Source organism: Tachysurus vachellii, chromosome 20 (assembly GCF_030014155.1).
Source record: "Tachysurus vachellii isolate PV-2020 chromosome 20, HZAU_Pvac_v1, whole genome shotgun sequence".
Taxonomy (NCBI): Eukaryota; Metazoa; Chordata; class Actinopteri; order Siluriformes; family Bagridae; genus Tachysurus; species Tachysurus vachellii.
The window spans coordinates 14251439-14264382 of NC_083479.1; the positions used below are offsets into that span (position 1 = coordinate 14251439).

General features: G+C 39.5%; 1 protein-coding gene across 2 annotated transcripts in view; it reads left to right on the top strand.

Annotated features, from left to right (window-relative positions):
• Window positions 1–12944, top strand: part of tln1 (talin 1) — a 63837-nt gene that overhangs the window by 8971 nt on the left and 41922 nt on the right. For both annotated transcript variants that reach the window (XM_060895967.1, XM_060895968.1), the window contains exon 2: window positions 9863–9933. The gene's annotated coding sequence lies outside the window, so the exon portion shown is untranslated. The remainder of the gene's footprint in view (window positions 1–9862; window positions 9934–12944) is intronic.

Consider the following 12944-nt stretch of genomic DNA (forward strand, 5'->3'; position numbering starts at 1 on the left):
CCACAGTTCAACGTATATAAAAATGTATGATCTTTTATGGTATGGATTTTTTTTTTTTTTTTTGGTTTTCCAAAAAAAGTATTATTTTTATTATTATTTATGCTTTCGATCTTATATCTAATGGTATTTAGACTCCCTCCACCACAAACATTTGACCAGTTAACCATTTGTTTAATAGAAGGAATAAAATATGATTCATACTTGGATTGTAAACCTCTGTACAAGTTTGTAAGCCACTTACTGACCAGTCAGGTTCAGCGGCGCTCTGCTCTAACAATAAGTGACTTGCAAAAGTAAGTAAACAAGTAAATAAACCCGTAAGTAACACAAAAGTTAAACGCAGTTCGTTTAGAGAGAATGCTTTGAGTGATGTATACGAGTTGTATCGGGCGGCCCTACAAAAGTGTCATGAATTAGTCAGACACAGAAGTTTTCAAAAGACACCAAACAGCAAAGAATGACATTTCAGAGTGTAATTAGCTTGATGATTTATTACCCGCCCGTAGTCAGAACAAAGAAAAAGCAGCGGCTGTTCAAACTGTGCTAATGTTACAGCTCGACTGAATGGCCTGCGTCTCCTCCCATTCTAAAGAGCGACCTTTATATACTGTACCTCAAGATGTGACAGCACTGTGTACGCTCTGCCCTATGCACAGGGTTCTGTTTAGGAGGCTTTAACTCCTGACCGAGTCCCAAGTTAGCCTTTTCAAAGTGTTAGCTCTGGAAAGCACCGTGCGTTGGCTACAGCTACTCACTCCAAGCTTAGACAAATCACTCAGATAAAGTTACTGCTTGTCAAAAACGTTCCCAAATCCACTTCTGCTCACATTCCTTAAGACAGTGGGGAGGCAACAAAACAAGTGCTGGACCTGCAACAGGCAGAACCCCCACCTTCTCCTCCAGTGCTTGTGTCGTCCCTCCCTGCCTTTCTCCCTCCCTCGTATCTCGCCTGGAGTCCGCCGAGAATCGCTGTGGAATTTCAGTGGAATGTAGCGTGGAATTAAACCATAAAGCTGCCAGAAAAGAGCCGCCTTGATTAGTTTCAGAAAGTTTCTGCTTCACCACTATCAAAGCTGCGCTTTCTGCAATTTTATGAATAAAATGTGTGAAACGCTGCATTAGTATTTCAGGGGTTCAGTATTTCTATTCGAACCGTACTGCATCGTCAGGGATTCTCTGATTCTCTGAACAGCACTTGCCTGCTCGGTGATTAGCACTGTTTGTAAATATTAGACTGAATATTAAACCAATTTATTTAATATTAACTAATAACTTCAAAAGATTTGACGTTCTGCACGAATCTCCTTGCTACAGTTATTTACTCAGCAGTAATCTGTTTTGTCCTTTCACAGATGATCTATAACTATAACGTATAATTCGTTAGAATTGATAATCGTGGATCGGCGTTGCTGCGCTGATTAATATCAGTCATTGCCTTTTAGATCAGTACACCACAATAAAGCACTTTAACTTTCGACGACTCCTTTACATAATCTTTCTCCTGTGCCAATCTAGCTTTTCAAGTTCGTTGTCTTTGAAGGCTGGCCCACTTTTGCCATGACCCTGAAATGCCTCCATGCTTGTTTATTCTACACCGTGAGAGTGCTTTTTTGTCTCGCATGCTGTAAGATTAGAGCGGCAGGGATTTGCTCAGCAGATTACACTTCAGCAGATGTTTCAGAGCCGCCGCTTATATTCCCCCATGTTTAAGTCATCAGCGTGTTGCGACTCCTGCCAACAGGAGACACGGCGCAGCTTTCTGTTGGACTTCACATTGCTGTGCTGGAATTCACAGTTTGTTGGCCATGTTGTTGGTCCTTGCAAAAAAAAAAACCTGTCCAAAACCGCAGGCCTGAGGTTATCTGTAGCCATTTCCTGCCGTAATGAGCACTGTGAAACGATCTCTAGTAGGAGTAGGAGAAATGGTATTGTCTTTTATTTATGATATTTAGCTTCTTGCAAGTACATATACACGAAAGATGGCATTGCTGCAAATGTATATATGTAAAAGGTTCCGTATTTAAATCTGCCGATTTGTTACAACACGTGCCAAAGCAGGACGAGGGCTCCAGAGGTGTTTATCGTGTAAATACATGCTGATTCACTTCACGATTTCAGTTTAGGGGTTTTGATCGCCGGCAAGCCAGACAACGTGCTTTATAACGATAAGCCACATCGTTGTCCGTAAAGTAATCTTGTGCCTTAACTTTGTTCTGGAGAAGACAGATATGCAACAGCGGGTCAAAAGAGTCAGCTTGCAGATACCGATAAAGGTCGGCATGACGGACAAACGCGTCACGTCGTGAAACCGCCATCGTTCAAACACACGACTGGGGAAGTGAATCAGCAGCAGAGCTATCAGAATAAACTTCAGCATTGCAACACTGATTATATTGTACAGGATGGATTTCAAGAACAGAATAGAAAACTTTATCGTTGTCTCAGCTGCACAACGTCATTAAAATGGTGTGCACTTTCTCACACACACACACACACACACACACACACACACAATGTAAACATACGATACAAAAAGTAAGCGTGAATAGATAAATGAAGATGTAAACAGATATAGTGAAGATGTAACGGACGAAACCTACCGATGTTTGTGTTATGGGATTAGTCGAGTATAGTGCAAGGTTATTTAACTATGATTTATTGTAAACTATTAAAGAACTTGCAAGTGGGCAGAAATTGCAAGGGAACAATCTTTAAGAAAATGATGCTGTTTCAAAACCCCGAGCAGGATCAAGTGCTTAATGAGCAAATGAATTATAAAGTGAACGATAGAGCGGTAAAGTTCATTAGCTTGTGTTTTGATCAAGCACCAAATCTTTTTGTTATAAAGTTCTCTCTCACACCAGCAGTACCTTCACACAAAAAGCAACTTTTTTCTAAACGATAAGCTCTATTCGTGAAGATATTAAAAGAATCTCTTACCAAAATGCCACACAATAAAGAGTTATACTGCGTGCGTACGGATTAATTATTAAGCTGTGAGCGTCCGTACTGCGTATCGTAGATGTTGTATGACTCACTATGTATGCAGTCTATTTAGAATTCACTGCTTTACAACCTCCACTTGACCATAAAACGCTGTACCTGAGAATGCCTGGGTTTTAAGTGTTCATTTTGTTTCACATAGTGACACTTGGTCAATTTTACGTGCCCTCTGAGAGCTTCTAGATCTGCGCCCGCTGACGCTCGGCTAAAAAAAGAGCTGCTCGCCTCGGTTTCCGATTGAGCGTAAAGCCAAAGGCTGAGTCTGGACCAGCAGTCTTTCTCAGACTTGAGTGGAATTTTTAAAATGGATCACTTAGGAATGTTTTGCATGATTATTATGTCTTAGGGAGTGGCATTACTCAGACATTTCCACAAAAGGTGGGGGGACAAATGTGACACTTCTGATCCATATAAAACATCTTGCCTGTGATTCATTTTCCATGTTGAATCATGTAAAGTGAGTGACTCTCCCTACGATTCTTCAGCAATGTGTATTATGGAAGGCGCCGCACAAAACAAATCAGCATCGACGCGTCGGCTTGTGTAAGTTCTGATGATTGATTAACACAATCATTCAGACTTTGTCAGACTTTGTCTTGTTATTTCTCAGGCCACCTTATGATGTCTGGTCGCTGTGCTTTTTAAGAGTCCTATCGAACTGCTATATATACACCACGTTATCTGAAATACTGTTTCACATATGCGTGCAGAGAGCCTTTAGTTTGTCCCTAAACTCTCACGGCTTTTATGAGGAAGAAGCAGAATAGTGTTGTATTAAATTGCCATTATTACATCATTAGCATGAAGTATGAATCTTTCATATTAAGGGTGAGACATTAGTGGAAAGCCGTGATGTAAGACCCTATACACGACTGTGTTTCAGGGCAGAGCTAGACAGTTTAAAGTCAGGCAGATGTGTGTGTGTATGTGTGTGTGTGTCAATCTCCTAACCTGAAGTTGAACCCCCTTGTGTACTGAAAGTCTGTACTTCCTGTAAAACTGTGCTGCATTTAGCAGCTAGTTAGTTAGCAAGATAACATGCGGGAAACCAATCATAGTTCCTGGAGTTTTCTGAGTTTTTGGAGATTTAGATTTCCATGATGTAGTAACTTCAGTTTAATGCTCTCTGGTTGATTGACAAGAATTTATGACTTAGCATAAGGTTATGTTAAGCGCTCAGGGACTCACACTTGGTGTTATTTGGTGTTTTGGATATCAATATGCCAGTAGATCCTGAGTAATAAATCTGTTCTGCACACTGTGAGGGGTGCGTGTGTGTATGCATATCCGTGTGTGTATGCGTGTGTGTATGCGTGCGTGTGTGTATGCGTGCGTGTATGCGTGCGTGTGTATGCGTGCATGTGTGTGTGTATGCGTGTTAGCTATTTGGTGTTGTTTGTTTACATTATACAGTGGTGTATTACACTATACAGTGGTGTATTACACTATACAGGGGTGTATTACACTATACAGGGGTGTATTACACTATACAGGGGTGTATTACATTATACAGGGGTGTATTACATTATACAGGGGTGTATTACATTATACAGGGGTGTATTACATTATACAGGGGTGTATTACATTATATAGGGGTGTATTACACTATACAGGAGTGTATTACACTATACAGGGGTGTATTACATTATTCAGGGGTGTATTACATTATTCAGGGGTGTATTACACTATACAGGGGTGTATTACATTATTCAGGGGTGTATTACACTATACAGGGGTGTATTACACTATATGGGGTGTATTACACTATACGGGGTGTATTACACTATACGGGGTGTATTACACTATACAGGGGTGTATTACATTATACAGGGGTGTATTACATTATATAGGGGTGTATTACACTATACGGGGTGTATTACACTATACAGGGGTGTATTACACTATACAGGGGTGTATTACATTATATAGGGGTGTATTACATTATACAGGGGTGTATTACATTACATAGGGGTGTATTACATTACATAGGGGTGTATTACATTATATAGGGGTGTATTACATTATATAGGGGTGTATTACATTATATAGGGGTGTATTACATTATATAGGGGTGTATTACATTATATAGGGGTGTATTACATTATATAGGGGTGTATTACATTATACAGGGGTGTATTACATTATACAGGGGTGTATTACATTATACAGTGGTGTATTACATTATATAGGGGTGTATTACATTATATAGGGGTGTATTACATTATATAGGGGTGTATTACATTATACAGGGGTGTATTACATTATATAGGGGTGTATTACACTATACAGGGATGTATTACATTATATAGGGGTGTATTACATTATACAGGGGTGTATTACATTATACAGGGGTGTATTACATTATACAGGGGTGTATTACATTATATAGGGGTGTATTACATTATATAGGGGTGTATTACATTATATAGGGGTGTATTACACTATACAGGGATGTATTACATTATATAGGGGTGTATTACATTATATAGGGGTGTATTACATTATATAGGGGTGTATTACATTATATAGGGGTGTATTACACTATACAGGGATGTATTACATTATATAGGGGTGTATTACATTATATAGGGGTGTATTACATTATATAGGGGTGTATTACATTATATAGGGGTGTATTACATTATATAGGGGTGTATTACATTATACAGGGGTGTATTACATTATACAGTGGTGTATTACATTATATAGGGGTGTATTACACTATACAGGGGTGTATTACATTATATAGGGGTGTATTACATTATATAGGGGTGTATTACACTATACAGGGGTGTATTACATTATATAGGGGTGTATTACATTATACAGGGGTGTATTACATTATATAGGGGTGTGTCTTGAATGCTACTGTATCAGTCAAGTTATTTAACCACAGATCCTGCATGCCAAGGCACCGGACTATGGAACGTAGTTAATGTTAGTAGATTTAGTAAAGTATAGTATAGTAAGTTTGGTGACTGAGATGCTGAAATCTTACTCATGTCTATCTGTAACTGTTTCTGCTCAGCTATTTGGATGACCAGAGGACATGCAGCTCCCGATGTGCATTAAGGCTGTTATTGTGTCATGGTGTGTTATCAGACTTTTACCTCACTGCAGACTGATGTGTATTACTGTACATTACCATTTATATATTTTTTTACCCAATTTTTTGAAGTTTATTAGTCCTGTGGTTCTTATGCCTTTGTGTCCAGCTGTGACTGCACCCAAATTTCCCCTTTCTACATTTCTTCAGAATACTACAGCCACCTTCGTTTCTCTGCACAAGGTCCGTGACAGAACTAAAACCCCACAGCGTGTTTAATCCGCTACCGTTCTACATACGTTACCCTGCTACCGACGCCGTCTCTCTGAGCATCCGTGCACACGGCCTCACTTTTTTTCCTATCCGCGGAGAAATGCTGATAGTGTGCAAGAACAATCAGGGGAATTAGGGCATGTTTAACTTCTGTTTTCTTCTGCTTCTTCTTCTGCATTTTTCAGTCTAAAAAAGAGATTGTGCTCGTGAATATTTAATTCGGTGCTTGAATGCAGTAATGGGCCGCGTAACGTAGACTCATCGTGCACATGCAGACGTTCTGGCTAACAAAAGCACAGAGTAATAAAAGAAATCTAAAGTAAGTCTGATGTGTTAACAGCTTCTGGTGAATATCCTTTATTTAATTAGAAGCTTTCCTGCAGTGTAGATCCCATTCCTGGCTCCTCTCCCCAACACACACACACACACACACACACACACACACACACACACTTCACACACCCCGGCGCCAAGGAGGATCCCTTACTGATCTAGTGAGTTTGCTATCATGTTTCTCTGCTCTATTCTCAGGCCCTCTGTGATTCCAGCTCTCCAAAATTAAAACATAAACAAGGCCTCGATCACCCGTGATTGTGCCTGCGACTTTTTTTACAGTCCTAGAGCTGATATGATGTGTTTTAATTTTATGCTGTATGGGAGATTGTGTGTGAATTAGCGTTTGTGTGTGTGGTGATGTTTGCTGGCAGCCTGGTGTCACCCGTAATGCCGGATCCTTTTAAAGGCCAGAAATTTCCCATCTCTGAATAGCTTTCAGAGCAGAATGGATGGTTTAGAAAGTGACATCAAATCAACATATCAACATTACAGCTACAGCATGAACTTGTACACGTACGCAGGAATTTCTGTAGATCAGTCGGCGGACTCGTGTACTTGCTTGTTAGATCTATAACACTGACTACAGATTACTTCCAATTCCTCCACTGTTTCCCACTTTGTAGCTCAAACACACAGAAGTCAAAAATAAGGAAATTAAATAAGGAAATTAAGTTGTGATTTCCCACTTCTGAGGTACGTCAAATGCAGCGTACGATTTCAGGTGGCCGAAGGAGCGCATGTCTGCTTAACTCGGTTCGGTTAACATGGTCATGCATTATTGCCAGTGCAAAAACGATAATCGGTGACTTTAGTCAAGGTCCGAACTAGCACTTCATACAGTGCTCATCAACCCACACACACACACACACACACACATTCTGATTTTATCTGTTTGGTGTTTGAACAGATCATGGCTTGATATAGAGATTTCACACACAATTTTTTTATGATCACAGATGAGAGTAGTTCGAGTGTCCGTTTTAGACGACTTGTCACATCGTGAGAATGTTATCTGCTGAATGTGTCATCGTAGTTAGCGAAGCCTTGTTAAGAAACACTTTTATAGTACTGGTGGTTAATATGCTGCCATGCAACAGGTTTAAATACATTATTTTATTTTCAATTCCACAAACTGATTAAGCTGTCAAGTATTTTTTGTAACCAATAATGAAAATAATCATTAGTTGCAGTAATGTACTTATTGCCTGAAAGTGTGCTTGAGCATCTTAATACAATTAAATAACGATGGTACGTTTGTAAACTCTTACACAGAGACAAAAAATGTGCGCAGTCATAAAGTGGCATAGTGGGAGATTGTTGCATAGCGCACGTCCAGTGCTGCAAATGATTAACATCTTACGGAAGGTAATATAACTACAGTCAAAGAAGCTTCAGGGACAGAATATTAAACACTGTTCCCGAGTAATGAGTGTGGATCGATCGTCCAATACAAGGTATATTTACACCAAAACATGGGCCTGAGTGAGTACAGACAAGGACCTCGGTTTAAAACTAATCAGATTACATCCAGTTGTTTCAGTCAGTAGTGTTTAGGATGTATTTTACACGCCCTATGTTGATGAGATTGTGGCATTGTACAAAGTGCTGCCTTCTTGTTCACATACGGAGGTTTGTTTTAAATTTGTTCTCCCTCCTTTTCTATCAGCTAAACAAAGCTCTCTTCCTCAGCTCCAGCTCGTAATTGCACAGGATGCCGTACTCCCAGCTGTGGGAAAACTTGTGTGTGTGTGTGTGTGTGTGTGTGTGTGCATGCGTGTGCGTGTGTGTGTTAGTGGCGCGTGCTCCCTCTCTGCCTGCAGATAGCTAAAATTCCCTTTTATGGCATTGAAGTGCTTTTCAAACAGGAAATGACATCACACTACGCCGAGGCAGAGCAGGAGTTGCTTCTGCTGTGCAACATTCCACACAGCATGACTCGCCTCGACTCTTGACACCTCAAGTCAACTTCTCCTCAACTAAAATAGCAAAAAAAAAATCTATTTAAGCTCACAAGCTTTTGGAAATGAGATCACCAATAAAAATTCTTGTGCTATCAGCGGTGGACTGAGAAGGAGTTCTGTTAGCTAACAGCAGGGTTCGAGATTTGGCAGCTTCATGAGCAGGGATCATGTAAGCCGAAGGAGGAAGGGCGGACAAAGCAGAACTTATTTTAAAGGTAGCCTGCCAGAAATGTGTGTCGTTTGCACACATTTGAGGGGACAGAGCTCTTACATAACCCTCTTATGTCACTCCTTCTCTTTTACAAAGGTGTAAGATGCAGAGGAACATGTCAGTTCACGTACATGTCAGTGAAGGCAGACAGTTCAGTGTCTAATCTCTAGTGCACTTTATAAACAAACAGGCAAATATTTCATGTCTGTTTATATACTGGTCCAAATATTCTTTACTGGTATCTGTTTACTGGTCCAAAATATCCATATCTCTATTTGTATTGAGGTATAAATCTGAAGTGGGTGCGGCATAAAGCGTTCTTTTACCTCCTAGAGCTACGAGCACTGCATCGTCACGCTGCTTCTGACAGGTCACCATAATCATAATCACACACAATCAATTCCGCAATAGACTCAGCTGCAAAAGCGCAATTAATGTTGTTCCGAGCTGAATTTAGATGGTTCCGATCGGGACGGCCGCACATTCATCTTGTCGAACTTATCGAACTTTGTTTGTTGCTCACAATCACATGACCGAGATTTTTGTGTTGCTTTCCACATGATCCCACCCCAGCGTGAGACTTTTGTACTCACCCAAACCTTTTCAGTCAAGCTTTCTGACTGTATTTGTGTCAGCTTGAACGTAATTCATGTACAGTTGATCACGGTCTGTTCTTGCAATATTTATAAAATGCAAGACTGTAATAATCTACTGAAAGACCTTTTGTAAGATATTTGACTGTAAGATAATTCTGATAAAAGATAAAACTGTCGTCGGTCCCTAAAAAGGTGCCAGGTCTGTGTTACTGACCTCCAGCCATTTGTTTTCTGTCAGCGAAACAAAACGAGCCTTTATATATTTATTTATTTTGCTTGCTTCATCTTTCAGAGGTTTTTATGCACACATCAGTGCATTAGCGCTTAATCGAGTTTAAACAGATTAATGACGTGTGAAGAATTAAAAAATAAAAAGCCAGGCGATGAGGATGACCGCTGTAAGAGATGACAATCTGCTCATGTTTTGCCTTCACAGAACCAGCAGAAGACCCCAAACTGCCACATCCCTGTGGGAGGCCTTCTCCCATTTCCAGAAGATTCCATCAGGTAAAATGATCTTCTACCTGTGTCATCTTTGGCCTGATTAGTTTACGATACGTATAATAAACCATGAAAGATATTGAGAATGTGCTTTACTGATTAGGGATTAGTTAAAAATGTAATAGATAAACTGTAAATAAAATAAATAATTGATATCATTCAAGGTGTGAGGAATGTTTGAGTTGTCGTTGTTTTTTCTTCTTTCTGATAGTTAAGACAAAAATTGTTTATTGAGGCTCCACAAGGGACCGTTTTATCCAACACTAACGACGTTTGCGAGATGTTATTTGTGTACATGTGGAACTTTTAGTAGGTTTGGAGACGGTGTTCTCAGCCTAACGTAGCTAAAAGTAATCATGTCTGAGCGTAGATCAATCTAGACTAGTCTAAATGATCTTAACTTGAAGCTAAATTTGACTTTGAGAAGTGTCTCTTTCTGGAGTGAACTAAAAAGATGATTCTCAAGATTACTCAGCGCCTGGTTTCTTTAGATTGTTCTGTCGGTCCTGTTATGAAGGTGTAAATCGCTGCTGTCAGAAGCCTGTTTAGCGACTAGCAGCTGTGTCTGAAAAACGTTCCCTTAGGCTGCTACTCAACACCACAATTAACGTGCCTTTTAAACCTTGTGTTTTTTTTTCTTCAAGATGACCAGTAACGAGTTCTTTTCTGTCTGCACTCTGTTTTTGCCTTTCGTATCCATGCAGAGTTGTTTTTTTTTTGCACTTTGAGCCAGTGGACTTCACACCGAGGCATCTCCTGTGTCCGAGTCCACATTTGAAACACCTTACATCATGTCATGACATGCCATTATGAGCAGCTCATTTTTACTGTTCGACTCAGTCACAGAAATAGCACTAATATGTTCTGAGAAACCTTCAAACAGCTCTTCAGGCCTGTAGAGTGTATAGTCCTTCAGACCATATAGAGTCAAACTTCATCACACCCTTTAAAATGAGTGGTTTAATAAGGAATATAAAAAGCAGGGTGGTGGGATTGTCGGCTTGACACGTCGTCACCACACTGAAGGTGTTTTATTTTCTAATATCTGAACGACTTACTGTGTTTATCAGATTGCAATCGATTACATTTTTATTCACGAAGGATGAACCTGACACTCTTGTTCACTTTATAGTTATATTTATCTAGATGTAACATTGTGGAACGTCTACAAAACTGATTAGTTTCTCATCACTTAACAATCATTCAGTCACCTTTCAGGAGCTTTCTGTCTAAAAATAAATGAACACCTCCTGACTAGTCTGAATCGAGCACTCAACAGCACTCGTATAAGTCGTCGTAATTCGACTTGGTAGCAAATGTCTATCTACACTTGCGACAGTTTCTCTCTCCTCACAGTCAGCAAATGCAGTCATCTGATTCTGCTGCTCATCATTGTGAATGTGGAACTAGCAATTTCGAGCTTTGGTATAGTTTCGGACTCCTAGATTTAACAACTTATTGCTTAGCTGAGTGGAAACGTGTGTTATTTTGAATCTGGTCATCATATCATATCATATATCATCATGACACATTTTAAAGATTTTTTTTTGTTTTGGTTTTATTATTTTTCTGAGTTTGTCGATTTATGCAAGACCTGGTTCACTGACCCTGAACGCAGATACTTTCCTGCCACAATATTTATATCCTGACATTCTTTTTTTTTCAGTGTTTCTATGGATACCAGTTGTTTTTTTTAAATGTTTAAAGGTCTTTTAAGCGAGGTAGCTCGGGTCTCGCCCAAGCAATTTCTCGATAGATAGCAGAGCTAATGGTGTCAAAGTCGATCCTGTTGTATCTTGAACTTTCTTACATTTTTGGCATGTGGAAAGGTTCTCTCAGGAATCACAGCTGAAGAATGTGCTTTATTGTATAAAGAGAGAGCAGAAAGACTTGAACCCGGCATGAAAATGCTAGTATACAGAGTGTTGGGCTGAGCCTCTCATTTAATGACTGTGTAATAACACTTAATGCCATTATACAATCTGATTTTGTTGTCATTGCACACAGTTAATCATGCAGATAGAAATCTCTGCTTTAAAAGTCTCGTTAATGGCCTGTTTCAAAACACACACACACACACGCGCGCACACACACACACACACACACACCTTCGAGACCTCAGTTCATAGGACTCCGTGTTCATCTTTTTCATTTGCTTTACTGCTCTTCTGTAGAAACAGACGCCGTGTCCTGTCTAGTTTCTTTACTTTGTTTTTGTAGATAACGATGCAACGAATGGAGCAACATATTATTTCATATTATTAGTTTGCATATTTATTTTCTTCAGATAATTGTTAAATCTGGAAAAGGAAATTTGTCAGCAAATAATGAAGCGTTTATCCTCCATCACAAAGCCACACCCAGAGTTACTACATATATTTAAACATGGCAGTAAATCTCTCTCTTCATAACCCTTACAAATGGTAGTCTGCATTCTCATATCTTAGGACTGGTTTGTTTTCTGTCTTGTCTTGTGATGTTTTTTATGTCTTTGTGCTGCTGATGCATGCGTGTGATTACAGGGTTCCTGTAAGCACGAGCTGCAACAGGCCTCTAGGTTTCCTGACTCTCTGAACAGATGAAGTAGTGAGCATGTGCTTAACAGGACAAATACATCACTGCTTTCAATTACTGAAAGTTGCAGACCGAATAACTTGTATTTATTTATTTATTTTTTTTGTGCTGTCATACCTGAAGTTGACTGAAAGCCCATGTATATGATTTGAAGCTTTTCTCAATATTGTCATCTTATATGGTACATTAAAGCAGTATGTTTAACTACTTTGGTTCAAATTATTACTTGAGCTTTATGGGCTGGTATTTTCTCCTTATTTATTCACTGTTATCTCTCTTTGCATAAAAAGTCATCACTATTCAGGTGTTTGTTTTGCTCTGCATCCAAATGAAATCTCGAATAAAATACGGATAAGACTAGCAGCATTTGGCAGTATTTTGATTCAGAGAGCAGCGCACTTGTATTTGGGATCTAGCTTTTATCTCTTGAGTGCAGAGAAAGC